The sequence below is a fragment of the Nothobranchius furzeri genome, chromosome 17 (assembly GCF_043380555.1).
Source record: "Nothobranchius furzeri strain GRZ-AD chromosome 17, NfurGRZ-RIMD1, whole genome shotgun sequence".
NCBI classification, from domain to species: Eukaryota; Metazoa; Chordata; class Actinopteri; order Cyprinodontiformes; family Nothobranchiidae; genus Nothobranchius; species Nothobranchius furzeri.
In genome coordinates this window covers 22,630,195-22,650,357 of record NC_091757.1, presented here as the reverse complement: position 1 = coordinate 22,650,357, position 20,163 = coordinate 22,630,195, and the positions used below count along the sequence as shown (strand labels likewise).

Here is a 20,163-nt window from a genome sequence, read left to right as displayed (position 1 = left end):
AGAAAAATAAACAAGGAATTAAAAGAGTAATGAAGCGAGAGCTGCTGTTACTGGCTGCAGCGCACCTCGTGCTCTTTGTAACCATCGCATTTTTCCTCTTTCGTACTTTGGAGTCCTTCTTCACAGTAGCAATTCACCACAAAATATAGCTACCGGAAATATAAAATTCTATATCTATAATGAGGTTTAACATTATCTATGTTTTTGTTTGTATTATAGCTTATTGCTACACGTGTGTTGCTGTTGTGAGCTTGGAGCTAGATCACATCATATCACAAAGGAAGCTACTGATTTTGGCCTTGTGACACTTGGTGCTGACATGCAAGCTGATTCACCTGGTAAATAACTTTTAATGCAATATATTTTCCCCTCGGTAACAAAACTGAATGAACTAATAACCTGCGTTTTTGTAGGACACTATATACCACGAGGCAGGCACACGTCAAGGTTCTAGAGCACATAAGGTGAGCAACACAACAGATTATTATTATTAAGGGACCTGCCTGCAGCAGGCTTTTTATGCACCAGGCTGAATTTGGACATTAATTGACTTTATTAAGGGGCCTGTAGAATAGGCAGGGCCCTTACTGTTATGCACCAACCAAGTGGCCTCTTTACTTTTATTATTAGTTTTATTATTGTTATTACTAGAGATGAGCCGGATACTCGTTTCAGATGAGTATCCGGTACGGATAAAGCATTTTTGACGAATATGAGCATGAAACGAGTAAAACTGGTAAATATCTGTAATCGTGCTGAAGGAAAATCCTCATTGGGTAACTGACTGTCTTCACGCTGTGTGATTGGCCAGTCACATAGAGCGCCCGCCCCCCCCTACACACAAAACTCTGCAGCCGGCAGGGAGCTCAGTCTGTCCGGCTCATCCACGCACACACACAGACAGTAACGGATCTCGCTGTGATTGCTTCACTGTTGCTCACGTTTCTTCAGTTTCCCCTAGGTTTTCTTCAGCTCGCCTCTTTTTCGGTTGAATATTTAAAGTTACTTTTTTCGTAACTTACCTGGTGCATTTGACAAGAGAGAGCTGACGTGCTGCATCAGTCACTACCTCCGCTCCGGTCGGGTTTTTTATTTTTATTTTTACTCCCTCTCTCTCCCTCTCACCCTCTCTATCTCTCTCAGACACACACACCTTAATCCACATTGTTTTGTTTAACTTTGTGTGGGAGAATGCCAAGAACGTTAAGAAAAAAATCAGTTTAATCAAATAAAAATTAAAAAATATATATAAAGTTGTGTCTGGTTCTAGCATTTCATATTTCCTAGTTCATACTTGGGGCTGCATGACTTAATTTTTTTAAAAGTCAACAGTCAAGTAATGAAAACGAGTCGACTTCGACTAGTCGTTGATGGCGTCATACACCTGAGGCGGGGGGGGGGGGGGGGTGTCGGTAGGTTCGCTGGAGTTTTTGACCATTAAAATTGCGCCCACATTTTCTAAGTTAAACACATTTCTTTTAACAACGGTAGTTTCTGCTTCAGCCCTCTCCCCCCTCCCCCTGCTTCAGCCCTCTTCCCCCTCCCCCTGCTTCAGCCCTCTCCCCCCTCCCCCTGCTTCAGCCCTCTCCCCCCTCCCCCTGCGCAGCGGCCGCAAACTCACTGATGCACCTGCAGCCTCTCGGAGTTCCTGCTGCTCTAAACATTAAAATAATTATTTCATTTTCTGTTCCTCACTTCTGATGACCTTCAATGGTGTCTGTTTGTTGCAACCAGCAGGTACAAAAACTAACTTGTTTTTATTTGACTATTTTTCTGTCCTGTCTGTTTATTATCTTCCTGCATCTCCTCTCAATCCTAAAGAGAAACTGCTACCTGGGTTCATATATATTCACCTCATGAGTTACCTTTGAACTGCAGTTCTAAAAGATCTACCGACCGCAAAAACAGCGGAGCGCTGCTGCTCGCCAGCCGACTACAATGGGACCGTTTTTGCTGCGGAGTTCGTGCCGAAGCGGAGCGGAGATAGTGGAATTTTAGGGGTGCGTCACCGGAGGACTAAATGCACCTCGCTTTGCAGCAGCGAAACGCATCAGGCACAAATAACAGACAGAAAACATTAAAGGAAATGAGCCGACATGAACGATCGTGTTAAATTAGTTTTTGAGGTGGCGACACCTGATTTGATATTGTTACTGTGGCCGTGCTCAGGACGCAGATGTCTGGACCGCGTCAACAATCAGAGCTTTGCATGTGCAAACTGGTTAAGATTAGGATGGGGGTGAGGGGAAGGTAAAATTGCACGAGGGAAAAGGTCACAGTTTGGTTAAATGTCCGTTTTACGGCGGGTGTCAGTACCGACGCTCTGGCACAGCGCGTTGCCTCCGCCTCCCGACGCAGGGGCTCATCACCTGCTGTCTTTTCCGAGGACTGCATCTTATCGGTCATTATCACGTGACAGCGACTAGTCGATGACAGGCATAAAAAGTCACTACAGAGCAGTGAAGTCGACTAGTTCATACAACCCCTAGTTCCTACTGCATGAGTTCAGATGTATTAATTCATGCACTTAAATATTAATGTTCTGATTTTGTTGAAACACTTGTTCTGTAAAAGTTCCTTTACTATTGTGATCAAAATATTTAATCTCAATTCTGAGGCTGCTCTGTAAATAGTTTTCAAATAAACAATACACATATCAACTTCTGATCAGTCCCTATCAATTTCAGACTTAAAATAATATATTGATGTAAACCACACCCACTTCCGGTTAAATCACGCCCACTTCCGGGTTATGCCATGCCCATTCCGAGTACAGATACAGATAATTTAGTTGGTTGAACTGATACAGATACAGATAGTGGTGTACTCGCTCATCCCTAGTTATTACTATTGTTTTGTATGGATTTTTCAATCAATCAAGTTTTATTTATATAGCGCTTTCCATCACCCTCAAATGGGGGCCCAAGGCGCTGGGCAAGAAAAGTAACAAAGATAAATATAGCAAGTCATAAAAACATTAAAAACAAAATAAGAACATAGACATTTGTGAGAACAATAAAATGCCAATAAGATAACATTTAGACAAAAGAAATGTTAAATTAATTAGTTAAAGAAAGCTAAGAACAAAAAATAAAATCCAGAAACCAAAAGCTTTAGGAGAAAGCCATCCTATAAAAATGAGTTTTCATCCTGCTCTTAAAGGCTGCCAGTGATGGGGAATGTTTGATTGTGAGTGGGAGCTGGTTCCAGAGAGAGGGTGCAAAGACTTGAAAAGCCAGATCACCTCGAGTCTTAAATCAGGTGCGAGGGACGATAAGCAATTTCTGGTCAGCTGACCGTAATGACCTTGAGGGAACATGCTTCATTAAGAGCTCCGCTAAGTAGGTGGGGGCACTGCCTTGGAAATACTTAAACTCAAAAAGCAGAATTTTAAACTGTGCCTGGTATGAGACTGGGAGCCAGTGAAGAGAATCCAGCACTGGAGAAATGTGGTCCCTTTTCCTAGTTCCAGTCAAAAACCTAGCAGCACTGTTCTGCACTAATTGCAGGCGATGCACAATAGTCTGACCCAACCCCGCATAGAGGGAGTTACAATAGTCAAGCCTAGAGATCACAAACGTATGGAGTACACACTCCAAGTGTGTTCTGGAAAGAATAGGCTTAAGTTTGATAAGGCGGCCTAACTGAAAAAAGCAAGACCGAACTACTGAGTTGACATGACAGTCCAATCTAAGAGCAGAAGCAACCTCATTATTAGGGTTCCTAGCCCGATAATGATAATAAAGCCCTAAATATTATTTATTATTTAGGGTTCCTACTGCTACACAGATTTGATAATTCATACCCAGAAACACCTAGGTAGTGCTATTGCAAAGGTCATAGCGTTTTGGCTAATAACTCCCAAACCATAAGTATATTTGCTTGAACCTTGGATGATTTAGCATGTTTTTTATTGGCCACATCCATTTCCGCCTAACTAGATTTTTTGCTAGAAAAACGCGAAATCTAATTTTAATCACCAATCCGTCGTTTTTCATTGAATCAACCTGAAACTTGGTACATATTATCTATAGATGAAGGTAAGTCATTGTGATAGACAGTTGTGGAATTATTGAAAATTGGGCTAATGACACAATGTCAAATTCTGTGCGCTCTCTCCGACCACCACTAGCAGGCAAGTCGGGTTAGGTGTCTTTCCCAAAGACACAACAGCAGCATTCTCTGGTCAGAGTCAGGATCAAACCTGCATCCTTCCAATTACTGACAAACCCGCTCCACCTCCTGAGGTACTGCTGTTCCATGTCGGGTTTTCACAGCATCTGTCTGCATTCCTTCGTGGGGGTTTTATTTGCTCGCCGCTCAAGGCTACCAGGGCATCAGATTCAGATAACAAGAATTTGTTTGGGCCAGGCTGAGATAATTTTCCTCTCTGCCTTCAATCTTTAAACTGATCATTCCAGTCCTTCAGTGAAGCCAATTTTGGGTTTTTAAACTTGTCCCTACCATCCGGTGACTCTCTCCGAGATGACATCCATTTTGCGCACTAATACCATTTTGCGCACTAATACCGGTATCGCAGCTAGAACATTGTCCAGCTTACGATTCACCTCGAGTAACGTCCCAGTCTGAGAAGTCTCCACACGGACGGTGCTTTCCGTAGGTGCGGGTCGCCCTCCAATCGGCAATTAATGTTGCTTTTTCAGTATTGTTGAATAAAAAAGTAAATAATTTTTGTTAGAAAGGTTTTTAGATAAAGAGTAAATATTAACCTTAATAACATTCCACATGTACGTATGGTGAACTGAGAATTATTAACAGATTTTACAAAAAAGCATAATTTTTTTTATGAATATTTAAATTTTGGGCATAACCATTAAAATTAAATTTACCAATTTTTTCTTGAAAAAAGCTTTGAATCTACTGATTTAAAAACAACAGCATTTTATTCCACATGTTGACATTGCCATGTGAGAATATTCAGGGAATTTTGTGATGATTTAGTGGATTTAAAAAAAAATCGTTTGGTCAGTGAGTCATACAATAAAAGTCAGTTTTTATTGGAATTGCATTGAGTCTAGAGACATTATTAAGGATTAATATTATTCCCAATATACTATTGACGATCTTAAAATTGTTTGGTAATCTTTACTTCAAATGTGGATTTTATAATAAAGTTTTTGTTTTGCTCAGTTTAATTTCAAATCTCAATATATTTTTTTAATTGAAAAAATATTTCAATAATCAATCACTCTTAATTCTGTGGAACATCTTTATAGTAAGTTTTTTAATTAGATTTAGATTTTTATTTAATTAAATGCTTTTATCATTTTTAAATGTTCTATTTGTTTTTACCTGTTTTGTTTCATTAATTGTTTTTAATGTTTTGTTGTTTTATATATGTTTTATCTGGACCTAAGAGTCCGTCAATAAACATTGTCTGTCTAATTTAGCAACAAGAAAATTATGAAACAATTCTATCTTATCTAATTTAGCAACAAGAAAATTACAAAACATGAATTTTCATGACCTCATGATGGTCCAAGAATATTTGGGAAATTCTTTAAGAATACATTTTTTGTTATTTTAATAGACATTGTCAGTAATTATTGAAATGGTAAATGGCCTGTATTTGTATAGCGCCTTTGTAGGGTTCTACAACCCCCCCCCCCCCCCAAAAAAAGGCGCTTAACAACATAATCAGTCATTCGCCTTTTCACTCACACAGTCACACTCTGGTGGAAATGAGCTACAATGTAGCTACAGCTGCCCCGGGGCGCACCTACAGAGGCGAGGCCTGCCGAACACAGCTACGCCAGCTGTCCCTCCAACCACCACCATCAGGCAAGGCGGGTTAGATTTCTTGGCCAAGGATAGAACAGCAGCATTCTCTGGTCACAGTCGGGATTGAACCTGCAACCTTCTGATTACTAGAAAACCCATTCCACCTCCTGAGCTACAGCACATGACTTAACTGACTAAATCCCCACCATCTTTAAAAATGTAACGATGGAACTGGATTGTAAATAGGGATTGAGATGTTAGCCATGCCCAGGGATGTGTATTTTTGAAATTCTGGCGATACGATACATATCACGATACAGGGGAGACGATACGATATATCATGATATATTGCGATACATTCAGTCAGACGTTACAAGCAATTTTTTTTACTGAATTTATTGTAAGAATGTTCAATAAACAGTCCAAACGGATACATAACATGTTTAACATGAGGTATCTGAACCATGATGGAGGGATTTACATTTCAATGGTGGAAACAAAACCCGGTGCACACTGCTGCCAACTAGCGGGTGGCGATTGAATTGCACAAAACGAAAAGAAAATACACATAAGTTTGCATGTAAATTCTTTCAAGAATTAGATACACGGCTTTTGAATATCGATGTAATAATCGCAGGAAAAAATATTGTGATATATTGCCATTTCGATATTTCTGATACACAGCTTTTGGATGTCGATATAATTTTGCTGGGGGAAATATCACGATATATTGCCATATCGATATTTTCTTACATCCCTAGCCATGCCTATGTAAGAATTTTGTGTAGTTTGTTCAAAAGGTTCAGAGTTTTACTGAGTGTTCATTTCATTGTGCCAGTTGAAGTGAGTTGACAAGATGTCGGCAGAAGAATGTTTTTTAGGGGCAGGGTCATCTGAGGAATGGGAAAGGCAGGGCTGGGGCCGGGTGGGGGACTTAAATAGGTTTTTACCATCTTAAGAATATCGTCAGAGTCCGCCTCATTCTCTCTCGGGCCAATACAGAGACGCTGATGCATGCTTTTATAACCAGTAGAATTGATTACTGCAATGCCCTGCTTTCTGGTCTTCCTAAAAAGAGCATCTCAGGTTTACAACTTTTACAAAACTCAGCAGCACGTGTCCTGATGAAGACCAGGAAGCGGGAGCACATCACTCCAGTTTTAGAATCACTGCACTGGCTCCCCGTATGTTTCAGGATCGATTTTAAGGTTCTTTTAATGGTTTTTAAGTGTCTTAATGGTCTCGGGCCTTCTTATCTTTCAGAAATGCTTTTACTATATAAACCCTCGCGGTCTCTGCGCTCCTCTGGCAGCCGTCTCCTAGTTATCCCTATTAAGACTCACACCCACGGCGAGGCGTCCTTCAAGTACTACGGCCCTCGCCTTTGGAACGGGCTGCCGGAGGACCTCAGGGCCGAAGGGAACGTCCAAGCTTTTAAGAATAGGCTCAAGACCCACCTTTTTAGCTTAGCTTTTAACTGATTACTATTTATCTAGTCTGTTTAACTGAATTGTCTGTCATATTTGTTTATTTATATATATACATATATATATATATATATATATATATATATATATATATATCTTTTAATTAATTTTATCATTTTATTTACATCTTAGTGTTTTTACATGATTATGTTTTCTTTTACTATCTTTATAATCACTTTTTATCAGTTACTTTTGATCCATATTAGCTTTTGTTATTTTACAGTTATATATTTTAATCCTCCAGTGTTTCCTCTGCGGAGCCCTCTGCCTTGGGGCCGGTGGTCGTCGGCGGCCGGGGCGCTCCTCGGGTAGTGCCCGGGCAGTGGTGGGGGTTTCTGCCCTCCCCCACTGGGCGTCATGGGCCGGTGTCTTGGCTGCTGCCGTGGACCTGTTGCTGTCAGGGCAGATGGCTCCGCTGATGATGTGTCGTTCATTACCTGACCCATATGAACTCAGCCTATTGTTTCCTCTGTTGCTCACATGTGTGTGTGTGTGCATGGACGAGTGCGCGGGTGATTGTATGTCCACTTTGGAAGTTGGGTGTGGGAGGGGAACCGTAATTGTTTGAATGCTGAAAAGCATTCAAACTATTGTTTTCCTGTTTTTCTTTCTTCTTCTTCTTCTTCTTCTTCTTCTTCTTCTTCTTCTTCTTCTTATTCTGCTTCCGTACACTTTTTGAACCTCTTCTTCTCCTTCAAATTTTGAGCTATTTCAACAATTTCATATCAAAACGTTCAGCTCGTTAAGCTCTTTCCGGCTATTACTTTTGGCATTGATATCTTTCAAATTTTTCGAGTTATTAAGCTTTTTCTGCGAAAAATTTCCCATTGAAATGAATGGGATTGGTCAATTTTCAGCAAATTCCTATCACTTTTTTGACCTCAAACTCTATAGGGTTCCTTTTAACTTAGAGACTTCATTCAAAGTTTAACAAACTCACAAGACTTTCCTGTTTAACATATTAAAGAGTCTTTTTGATATCTTTTACGGTTTTTCTAAAATCGCAGGTAGAAGTTGAGGTACGACTTGAAATTTTCAGAAAAAAACACAAAAGTTATAATGGGGAAAGATAGGACCAGTGACCCTCCCTTGCTCCATTTACGGTGATTTCCTGAGAGAACCGTAGGTCCGATTGAAATGAGACACACGCTGGCTTACAGCTAACGAATATACCTTTGATTTGAGCTATAATTCATGACTGTAATCCAAACATTGTGGTCGTACGGTTCATTTGTTTGAGAAAATTCAAATTTAAAAAAGGTCTCTGCTCACTCTCACTTAAGAATTCCGCACTGTGCCGTTTGAACTCCACATCTTCTGTGAACAACTCTTCACTACGCCCAGACCGTTTGGACTACCGTAACAAATTGTACCTCAAAAAGTAGGAATTTTTGTCAGCTTTTCAGAATGGGTTTCATTTTATCTGTAAGTGTTACCGTTCTTTCGCTACAAGCCTCAGAAGGAGGAGAGACCCAGCTTTTCTCTCATTGAAACCCATGTTAAACGATCAGAGATTTTCTCCTCAAAACGGCTTCAGACAGCTAAAAGTTTATCGTCATAGCTTCTAGACAGTTAGGCACATACAAATCGGCACAGATGATCATCAAAGTCTTCTGCCACTCACGCTTTTCGAATTTTTCAAATCGGTGCAGCACTTTTCGAATGGTGATGAGAAGTTTGACAGGTCCAATTTCACTTCTGAAGGACAGATTTCAAGGGTTCTCTCCTTAACAGTAGCATAGGCGGAGATCCCAGGGGGGACGGGGGGGAAGCGTCCCCCCCTCACACAAAGTTGTCCCCCCCACAAAAGTTATTGTAAATGTATAAATGCTATCAGTAAACCTGTATTGTCTTCTAAAACCACAACGTAAAAGTTAGTCTGCACATACAAAACAATGTGTTTTTAATTGTTGAGAAATTATAGTCCACCCCCCCACCCCCCCACCCCCCCACCCCAAATTCCTCAAGTTGGTACGGTCGGTCCACACGCGCTGTTTCCAACGGGCGGGGCTGCCGGCTTTGCCTCGCACACAGCTTCACAGCAGCCTGCAGGCTCACGGGAAGCGGGAATCAAAAAGCCAGCGGTTTCCAGCAGTAAGTCAATTATCTCACGCTTGTTCTACAAACTTAAATATGTATGTCAAATGTGGTCATAAATGATGCAGGAAGATGACAGACACAGGAGAGGAAAATAGTTCAATAAAAACAAGAAAACAAAACAAAGTGTTGAAAAGTAAAATGTAGGTAGATTTATCTCCACTACACACATGTAATATTTATACATTTGATACAATTCAGATCACCTTCAAAACTCAGTCACACAACCAGGGCCGTTTCAAGAAATTTTGGGGGCCAAGGCAAAATGACCCCCCCCCACCACCACCACCACCCACCCACACACACAAAATAACATACAAGAGAATTAAAGAGAATTTAAGGTGAAGCGCTTGCACATACTGTGTTATTGTGTGGTTTGTTCTGTGTGTAGAAACACGTTCAATATGACTGACCGTCAGAAGGTGGGAAAGTGCCCTGCTCCCACCCAGCCCCCTGATTGGTTGAGAGATGTCAATCATCTTCTGGCTAAATGGAATTACACACCCACACATGTGAGACATCAAATCGATCGGCTAGGCCTAAGGAATCCATCCATCCATCCATCCATCCAACCAACCAACCAACCAACACACCAACCAACCAACCAACCAGCTCTATACACTTAAAACTCTGTACACTTAAAACTAGCAGCATAGCTGACATTTTAACACTAGTCAGAAGGCAGGAACCACCCCCTCCTCCTTCATTGCTCTCTCATTGGCTGAGAGTTTTCAATCATCTTCTGCCTAAAAGGAAATGTGCACCCACACGTATGGTACATCAATTCAACCTGCGTGGTCCCAGGAGTCTTGTATTAACTTGATATTGTGCTCTGCGTTACCATGGCAACGTGCTTAGCAACAGCATTTTAGACACAACTGTATCAACATACTTAAATATAGAAATGTTATTCAAAGTTTAAATGACTAATGTGTTATTGTACATAGCTTTATTAATGCAGACTTTGGTCATCTGTTACCATGGCAACACAAGGAACTACAAATCGCTTTAACCAAGTCTCATAGGAATGAATATAAAAAGCAGAATATTGAGCCATTAACAGACTCCTGTTTTTGAACTGTTTGTACTTAAAACTAGAAAGAAGTTCAATTTGATTGACCGTCAGAAGGTGGGAAAGTGCCCCGCTCCCTCCCAGCTCCCTGATTGGTTGAGAGAGGTCAATCATCTTCTGGCTAGATGGAACTACACACCCACGCATGTGAGACATCAAATTGATCGGCTTGGCCTAAGGAATCCATCCATCTACATATAAATTCATACAGGCTTCTATCTATCCATCCATCCATCCATCCAATAAACCATCTAACATCCATCCAAAAATCCATCCGTTATTTCATTCGTCCTACTCTTCATCCATCCCACATCAAATCTGAACATATGTTCATCTATCAGTTTCAGATATCAGCAAATATTTCTAAATCCACAGTCCAGCCAATTATAAAAATGTACCCGTTAAACTGTTCTCATTCAAATGCCAGCTGTTTAACGTTTCAAATTTCGAGTTCTTGATAAATGTTCAAAGATTAAAATTGTCTGCTGTTTAGCATTTTTCTCCATTCTCCGCCTATATTCTGAGCTTCATTACGCTTGTTGGTGATTTTTGCTTCTAAATCTTTAAATACATTCAGCTCATTTTGACAGTTGTGCATTGTTTCAGCTTCAGCTCAGCTGTTCGGCGGCTTCAGCTTACAGTTTCAGCTGTCCAGCATTCAAACAGCATTTGTGCAACAAATGCAATTTTTCTAGTTCTTCTTCTTCTTCTTCTTCTTCTTATTCTGCTTCCGTACACTTTTTGAACCTCTTCTTCTCCTTCAAATTTTGAGCTATTTCAACAATTTCATATCAAAACGTTCAGCTCGTTAAGCTCTTTCCGGCTATTACTTTTGGCATTGATATCTTTCAAATTTTTCGAGTTATTAAGCTTTTTCTGCGAAAAATTTCCCATTGAAATGAATGGAATTGGTCAATTTTCAGCAAATTCCTATCACTTTTTTGACCTCAAACTCTATAGGGTTCCTTTTAACTTAGAGACTTCATTCAAAGTTTAACAAACTCACAAGACTTTCCTGTTTGACATATTAAAGAGGCTTTTTGATATCTTTTACGGTTTTTCTAAAATTGCAGGTAGAAGTTGAGGTACGACTTGAAATTTTCAGAAAAATTCACAAAAGTTATAATGGGGAAAGATAGGACCAGTGACCCTCCCTTGCTCCATTTCCGGCGTTGTCCCGAGAGAACCGTAGGTCCGATTGAAATGAGACACACGCTGGCTTACAGCTAACGAATATCCCTTCGTTTTGAGCTATAATTCATGACTGTACTCCAAACATTATGGTCGTACGGTTCATTTGTTTGAGAAAATTCAAATTTAAAAAAAGGTCTCTGCTCACTCTCACTTAAGAATTCCCCACTGTGCCGTTTGAACTCCACATCTTCTGTGAACAACTCTTCACTACGCCCAGACCGTTTAGACTACCGTAACAAATTGTACCTCAAAAAGTAGGAATTTTTGTCAGCTTTTCAGAATGGGTTTCATTTTCTCTGTAAGTGTTACCGTTCTTTCGCTACAAGCCTCAGAAGGAGGAGAGACCCAGCTTTTCTCTCATTGAAACCCATGTTAAACGATCAGAGATTTTCTCCTCAAAACGGCTTCAGACAGCTAAAAGTTTATCGTCATAGCTTCTAGACAGTTCATGGTAGGCACATACAAATCGGCACAGATGATCATCAAAGTCTTCTGCCACTCACGCTTTTTTAATTTTTCAAATCGGTGCAGCACTTTTCGAATGGTGATGAGAAGTTTGACAGGTCCAATTTCACTTCTGAAGGACAGATTTCAAGGGTTCTCTCCTTAACAGTAGCATAGGCGGAGATCCCAGGGGGGACGGGGGGGAAGCGTCCCCCCTCACACAAAGTTGTCCCCCCCACAAAAGTTATTGTAAATGTATAAATGCTATCAGTAAACCTGTATTGTCTTCTAAAACCACAACGTAAATGTTAGTCTGCACATACAAAACAATGTGTTTTTAATTGTTGAGAAATTATAGTCCACCCCCCCCCCCCCCCATTCCTCAAGTTGGTACGGTCGGTCCACACGCGCTGTTTCCAACGGGCGGGGCTGCCGGCTTTGCCTCGCACACAGCTTCACAGCAGCCTGCAGGCTCGCAGGAAGCGGGAATCAAAAAGCCAGCGGTTTCCAGCAGTAAGTCAATTATCTCACGCTTGTTCTACAAACTTAAATATGTATGTCAAATGTGGTCATAAATGATGCAGGAAGATGACAGACACAGGACAGGAAAATAGTTCAATAAAAACAAGAAAACAAAACAAAGTGTTGAAAAGTAAAATGTAGGTAGATTTATCTCCACTACACACATGTAATATTTATACATTTGATACAATTCAGATCACCTTCAAAACTCAGTCACACACCCAGGGCCGTTTCAAGACATTTTGGGGGCCAAGGCAAAATGACCCCCCCCCCCCACCACCACCACCACCACCACCCACCCACACACACAAAATAACATACAAGAGAATTAAAGAGAATTTAAGGTGAAGCGCTTGCACATACTGTGTTATTGTGTGGTTTGTTCTGTGTGTAGAAACACGTTCAATTTGATTGACCGTCAGAAGGTGGGAAAGTGCCCTGCTCCCACCCAGCCCCCTGATTGGTTGAGAGATGTCAATCATCTTCTGGCTAAATGGAATTACACACCCACACATGTGAGACATCAAATCGATCGGCTAGGCCTAAGGAATCCATCCATCCATACAGCCAACCAACACACCAAACAACCATCCATCCATCCAACCAACCAACCAACCAACCAACCAACCAACCAACACACCAACCAACCAACCAACCAGCTCTATACACTTAAAACTCTGTACACTTAAAACTAGCAGCATAGCTGACATTTTAACACTAGTCAGAAGGCAGGAACCACCCCCTCCTCCTTCCTTGCTCTCTCATTGGCTGAGAGTTTTCAATCATCTTCTGCCTAAAAGGAAATGTGCACCTACATGTATGGTACATCAATTCAACCTGCTTGGTCCCAGGAGTCTTGTATTAACTTGATATTGTGCTCTGCGTTACCATGGCAACGTGCTTAGCAACAAAATTTAGACACAACTGTATCAACATACTTTAATATAGAAATGTTATTCAAAGTTTAAATGACTCATGTGTTATTGTACATAGCTTTATTAATGCAGACTTCTGTCATCTGTTACCATGGCAACATAAGGAACTACAAATCGCTTTAACCAAGCCTCATAGGAATGAATATAAAAAGCAGAATATTGAGCCATTAACAGACTCCTGTTTTTGAACTGTTTGAACTTAAAACTAGGAATAAGTTCAATTTGATTGACTGTCAGAAGGTGGGAAAGTGCCCCGCTCCCTCCCAGCTCCCTGATTGGTTGAGAGAGGTCAATCATCTTCTGGCTAGATGGAACTACACACCCACGCATGTGAGACATCAAATTGATCGGCTTGGCCTAAGGAATCCATCCATCTACATATAAATTCATACATGCTTCTATCTATCCATCCATCCATCCATCCAATAAATCATCTAACATCCATCCAAAAATCCATCCGTTCTTTCATTCGTCCTACTCTTCATCCATCCCATATCAAATCTGAACATATGTTCATCTATCAGTTTCAGATATCAGCAAATATTTCTAAATCCACAGTCCAGCCAATTATAAAAATGTACCCGTTAAACTATTCTCATTCAAATGCCAGCTGTTTAACGTTTCAAATTTCCAGTTTTTAATAAATGTTCAAAGATTAAAAATGTCTGCTGTTTAGCATTTTTCTCCATTCTTCGCCTAGATTCTGAGCTACATTACGCTTGTTGGTGATTTTTGCTTCTACATCTTTAAATACATTCAGCTCATTTTGACAGTTCTGCTTTGTTTCGGCTTCAGCTCAGCTGTTCGGCGGCTTCAGCTTACGGTTTCGGCTGTCCAGCATTCAAACAGCATTTGTGCAACAAATGCAATTTTTCTAGTTGTCAATTGTTTTATACTTGGGGAGGGGGGCTGGGATGGGAATATGGGATCTATGGGGCCATTTAAATCTGTGAAGCACTTAGAGTTGCATTTTTTTAGTATGAAAAGTGCTATATAAATAAAGTTGATTTGATTTGATTTGATTTGACTTGTGCTGGTTGGCCTGGAACCCGTTGATAACGGCTTGCCTTATTGTTATGCACTGACCAAATGGTATTTTTATTTTTAATATTATTATTATTATGGTTGTTGTTGTTGTTATTCCGTATACGCTAATGCAGCTTTAATGAAAGTGTGCACCCCCACAAATCTTACAGCAAATTTACCTGATCTGTCGGTGGGAGGGTGCTTTTACGCATCTTCGCATTTTCAGTCCCCATGGATACGCCATTGGCAAAAAACCCTGTCAAAATCACACGTACCACATTTCCCAGAATGCAAATTTTCCCAGAGTGCAACAGTTTAACGATGTCATCTCATTTGGGCATGTTTAGCTTCCAGCTTGATTTCTGTACCACCACCATTAACACTGGCAAACCCAGCGCAGGGAATGTTTGACTAATAACCGTGGTGTGAAACGCCGCAGTTAAACTACCGTTAACCACGTGACTACATTAACTCCGCAACTCAGAACACTTCTGGCCTGCACGCACACAGAAGCGGATAGATCAAGGTAAGTTTAACGCTGTTGTTCTATTGGATTCACATACAGTTTGAATATTCAATAGCCATTGTTTTCGGTTAGCACCGAAAACACAGAAGCAAAGTTAAGCCTGGGGCACACCGGAGGTGGACGCGCTGCGCAGCGTTGGGCCTTCATTTTAAATAGAAGCCATTATAGTTAATGAGAGTAGGCACACGTTGAGCGCCATGCTGCGTCCCAAAAGCGCCACGCTAAAGGTTGGTTTAAGCTTGACGCGTCTGCGAGGTCCGCACTGCTCCGCGCGGAAAAGTTGTGTCATTTTGCGTCATTTTAACAACCACGCCCCTCCACCGCGTCTCCGCACGGCCCAAAATTTCTGCAACGCGCACCTAGGAAATTTTCTAACCACGCGGACGGTCGGACGCAGAAAAACATGGCGGACTAGCAAGAACTAGTATGGCAGAGGTTCGTAAATACAGACATTTGTATGATTCAGCTCTCAGAGATCACCGTGATCAACATGTTGTTAATAATTCTTGGAGAGGAATAGCTCGCACTGTCGGAAAAGACGAGGACGCTGTTAAAAAATGCTGGAATGCCATGTTGTAAACAGTAATTTCTACTTCTACTATGGTGTAGTGTTGGACGCATGCTGTAGAGCTCCATGCTGCCCCCTACAGTTTGGGAGAATATTGGCTCACCGCAGAGACGAGCCGCATTAACCATAAACGCTGCGAGTTGTGAACCGCGTTCCATTCGCAAGCCGCATCACCAAGTGGAAAGTGAATGCGTCAAGCATAAACCAAGCTTAAGGCGATTAAGATAGTCACCAGTTCTATCTCAAGCGCCGCGGCGCGGCTGTCTACAACATTGTAGAGTACTTTACAACAGACATTACAACGCGGAACGGCTTTATGGCTTAAACCCGACCGCCGGCACAAACCCAGCCGCAGTTTTGATAACTTTAACTCATTCACTGCCATTTATGACTAAAGTTGTCATTTTAAATCCAACCGTTAGCATTTTTTACTGTGTGGGCATTAGAATGAGCCCCCGCACCGTGAGACAAACATCTCAGCTCTAAAGCCGATCTTCATCCGCATACGTCACACGTCACGTGATCAGGAAGCAGAAAATCCATGTGTTAGGAGATCGTTTTGGGCCGCTGCTGTAAAAAAAGTCTGGCGCGAACCGGAAAAGCTGCTGATCGCAATTCAACAACGGATTATGGAAGAACAGCAAAAGCTTGAAACGCACGGATTCTTCCTGATATAAGAGTTGAGTCTCCGCTTTGTTTTGGTTGTTTTGGCATCAACATCATTCTAGCGCGCAATGTTCTGTGACTCAAACAGTAAAAACGGTGAGAAACGCTGGCATCGAAGGGATTTACCGATCAGGAATCGGCTGGCAGTGAATGAGTTAAATTACTATTGATCTTTAAATATTCAAATAAATAGCGTACTTACCCATTTTGAATGAATTCGAGTTTCACAAAACACGGCGCCAAGTCTGATCTTGTATAAACAATTGAGTCACTTCCCGTTTCATGTTCTCAAGTCCCGTGTGATGTTGCGACTAAAGTTGCGCGGCGTGGCCCGCCTCCAGTGTGCCCCAGGCTTTAGCTTTGCGGTTGAGCTAAACTTGACAAGGTTGGAATAAGCTTCTGACTCGAGCGTCCGTTTCGGGAAATGAATAAAGTACAATTTTTCTCTACTCTGGCCATCTTTATTCTGCTCTATCTTAAAAAACAATAAATGGACGTTTCAAACCTGAAGGTAGAGCAGATTAAAGATGGCCAGAACAGAGAAAAATTGCCCTTTAACCATTTCCCGAATTGGAAGCTAACTTCAGCCTTGTCTAAATTTGTGGGTGTGCTTCAGGGTTTGATCAATGGTTTTATTAGCTAGTTGTGAGATATGATATTCCCCTGAAATATTCTGTTTCCCCTAATAACTTAGGCAAATCAAGAGCAAATGTTTCCAAATTCACAGGACTTATTGTCCATTATTATGTGGATTTTGTCCGTGGCACGATTTAGTTGGTAACATTAATCTATGCTAGTCCATGAGCAAATGTGCTCCAACGACTAATCTTTGTTTAAATTAAACCTAGTTGGTGCAATTTAACTACTCAAAACTATTTCTCAATGGTGTTACGAAGCTAGACCAGTGAGACAGCACTTACAGAATATTATATTATATATATTCTGTACAGGTACAGAATACAGTGTTTCCCCTAGAAAATATTCCTGCCTTGGTGCGCCTGCAGAGGGGGTGTAACCATTTCGGTGCCGTGCGTGTGTGTGTGTGTGTACATATATATATATATATATATATATATATATATATATACTACAAGGTGTGCACCAGCACCAAAGAGCAGACATGAAAAAGATGAGTATTAAAGTACTCCAGGGGGTCCGGTGACATGCCCTTATATTTAAAAGCATCAGTCTGGTGCAATTTGAGAAAAAAGGTATATATATATAAAGTAGGAGTGTAGAGATATAAAGTATCTCTACATGTTCACTGCATTATAATATTATATGTGATTGATTATATATCCTGTCCTGTCTTAGATCCATTTTGAACACCGACTACAGCAAAATCCTTTGATGCATCCATGCTGCTCAGTACCAGAACTGCACTGATGTCACTTTTTACCAAAGAACCAATCAGCTGGCAAAGATGCTGTTGAACATGTGAGTGTACAGAACTTACTAAACTACGTTGCTTAATTTAAGGAACAAAGTGGAATCATTCGCTGACCGTTTCGCTGCCACGAGAGCGAGGAAGGGGGTAATGGCGCATGGAACGTTTCAGTGCCGTGTGTTGGCTGTGAGAGCGGGGTGGCTTGGTGGGCGGGGTTGGATTTCACAGCCGTGGTGCAGGGGAAACACTGGAATATTTTAAAGCAACTTTAACTAATCAATGATTTGTGCTAATCTTAGTTTAGACTTCGTTGTGCCCTGTCAGCAATAACTGTTTTATTTTTCTCTTCTAGAAGAACGGTGGCTCCTGAGTGAAACTGAACTTTCAGCTCCATATACAGAGGTACTAAATATGACGGTCTGTGATTTTCCCTACTGCTTGACCCGGTGAGACTTAAACCCAAATGTTTTATCTGACAGATCCAGGTTCAGGTGGGACACGAAGCAGCATCTACAAAGACACGTGAAAAAGGACCAGAAAGCCAGGTCAGGTGGTTTTATTTATAGTGTCATGGAAAAAAAGCATTGTGTAATAAAACTCATCAACTGGTATATTCAACCATGTCTTTGCAGGAACAAATGAAGGACTCTAACCCTCTCCTGCAGTGTGTTCATTGCTGTACTGCCCAGAGACCTTCTTGACCAACATGTGCACATCCAGTTTTGGAATGGACTGACACTTTGCTGATGTGCACCAAGAACTTGTTTAGTGGTCTAAAGGTGTGAAATAAATAAGCCCCCATGTCACAGTAAACTCCCATGACAGCCCATCTGGCACATGAGTGGAGTTGTAGAAGGTACTGTAGCTTCTCAAGTTGCAGACTAAAAATACTGTTGTGACATCACTGGAGGCTTCATCTGGACCTGATTGTTAATGTATTTATTTTTATTGCTTTGACAGAACTCAAGTTGTGAACTAATGCTAAATAAATCAACTGAATTAAGTGATGAGTAAACTAATTCTTGTTTCTGGTTAGACCTGTTTATTAGTCCATGCAAACTTCACGTCACTCATCTGGGTCTGCACGGCCCACCCCTGGTTTGGCATATTGTGTTCACATCTGGGTAGCCTGTGGGTTTTCTGTGCTCAAGTGACTATTTTTACAGACCTCCAGTCCTGGCAGTCTGCTTTGGGCCGAACTGACCCAACACACCCACTGCCTATTGATTGGCCAGCTGAAATTCACTCCTACCATTAGGGAGAGCCCCCGAGTGGTGGGTAGAATCAACAAGCGGGGGCTTCCTGCATGCACGATTCATCAGTCTGGACATTTGAGAGTTAATGCCTCGTCTGACTAAAGCTGGGAGCTGCCTCTCCAGCACAACGACTGACTGCTGTTAACCACACACACAACGCTGTCACTGTGAGGAGCACAACCTGCAGTCTCAGTGAGAGACACCAGGAAGCAATGTTAGTCAGAGTCTCCAAAAGCAATGCTGCTCACAGCCACCTTTGTTTACTAATTAGGGACGACACTACGAACATTAAAAGTCTTTAGACACACGGCCTCCATTTTGCACCAGATGTTAGGCCCCTTTCAAAATGTCTTCAAAAATGTTCTAGTTATTATTGTTCTTCTGTATACGTTAATGCAATTTGAACAAAAATGTTTACCCCAACAAACCATACATCAAATTGACCGCCTCGGTCGGTGCTTTTACCTTTGTGGCGATTTGAGTTGCCATGGCAACATATTTGCATTAAAGCTACTATTTTTGGTACGGCTCGAACGAAAATGTGTATCCCTACATATCTTACATCAAATCGACCGGCTCAGCAGGGGAAGTGCTTTTGTTGTTGTTGTTTTTTGTAGCATTTTGAGCTGTCATGGCAATTTATTTGTGCAAAAACTACAGGTCCTTCTCAAAAAATTTGCATATTGTGATAAAGTTCATTACACACAACTGGCCTTTTATTGTTTCAAATATTGATGATTTTTGCATACAGCTCATGAAAACCCAAAATTCCTATTTCAAATTAGCATATCATGAAAAGGTTCTCTAAACGAGCTATTAACCTAATCGTCTGAATCAACCAATTAACTCTAAACACCTGCAAAAGATTCCTGAGGCTTTTAAAAACTCCCAGCCTGGTTCAGTACTCAAAACCACAATCATGGGTAAGACTGCCGAACTGACTGCTGTCCAGAAGGCCATCATTGACACCCTCAAGCATGAGGGTAAGACACAGAAAGACATTTCTGAACGAATAGGCTGTTACCAGAGTGCTGCATCAAGGCACCTCAGTGGGAAGTCTGTGGGAAGGAAAAAGTGTGACAGAAAACGCTGCACAACCAGAAGAGGTGACCTGTGCCTGAGGAAGATTGTTGAGAAGGACCGATTCCAGACCTTGGGGGACCTGCGGAAGCAGTGGACTGAGTCTGGAGTAGAAACATCCAGAGCCACCGTGTACAGGCGTGTGCAGGAAATGGGCTACA

General features: G+C 41.3%; 1 protein-coding gene and 1 long non-coding RNA gene across 5 annotated transcripts in view; both read left to right on the top strand.

Moving 5' to 3' along the window:
- Window positions 1-20,163, top strand: part of ube2l3b (ubiquitin-conjugating enzyme E2L 3b) — an 81,380-nt gene that overhangs the window by 7,808 nt on the left and 53,409 nt on the right. The window contains exons 6-7 of one of the 4 annotated variants that reach the window (XR_011517052.1): window positions 220-338; window positions 414-464. The exons of the other annotated variants lie outside the window; for them this stretch is intronic. The gene's annotated coding sequence lies outside the window, so the exon portion shown is untranslated. The remainder of the gene's footprint in view (window positions 1-219; window positions 339-413; window positions 465-20,163) is intronic. 4 annotated transcript variants of the gene reach the window in all.
- On the top strand, window positions 17,577-18,450 carry LOC139063687 (uncharacterized). The gene is made up of 4 exons (XR_011517053.1): window positions 17,577-17,716; window positions 18,019-18,068; window positions 18,146-18,211; window positions 18,299-18,450. It is a non-coding gene; the product is annotated as an uncharacterized lncRNA (long non-coding RNA).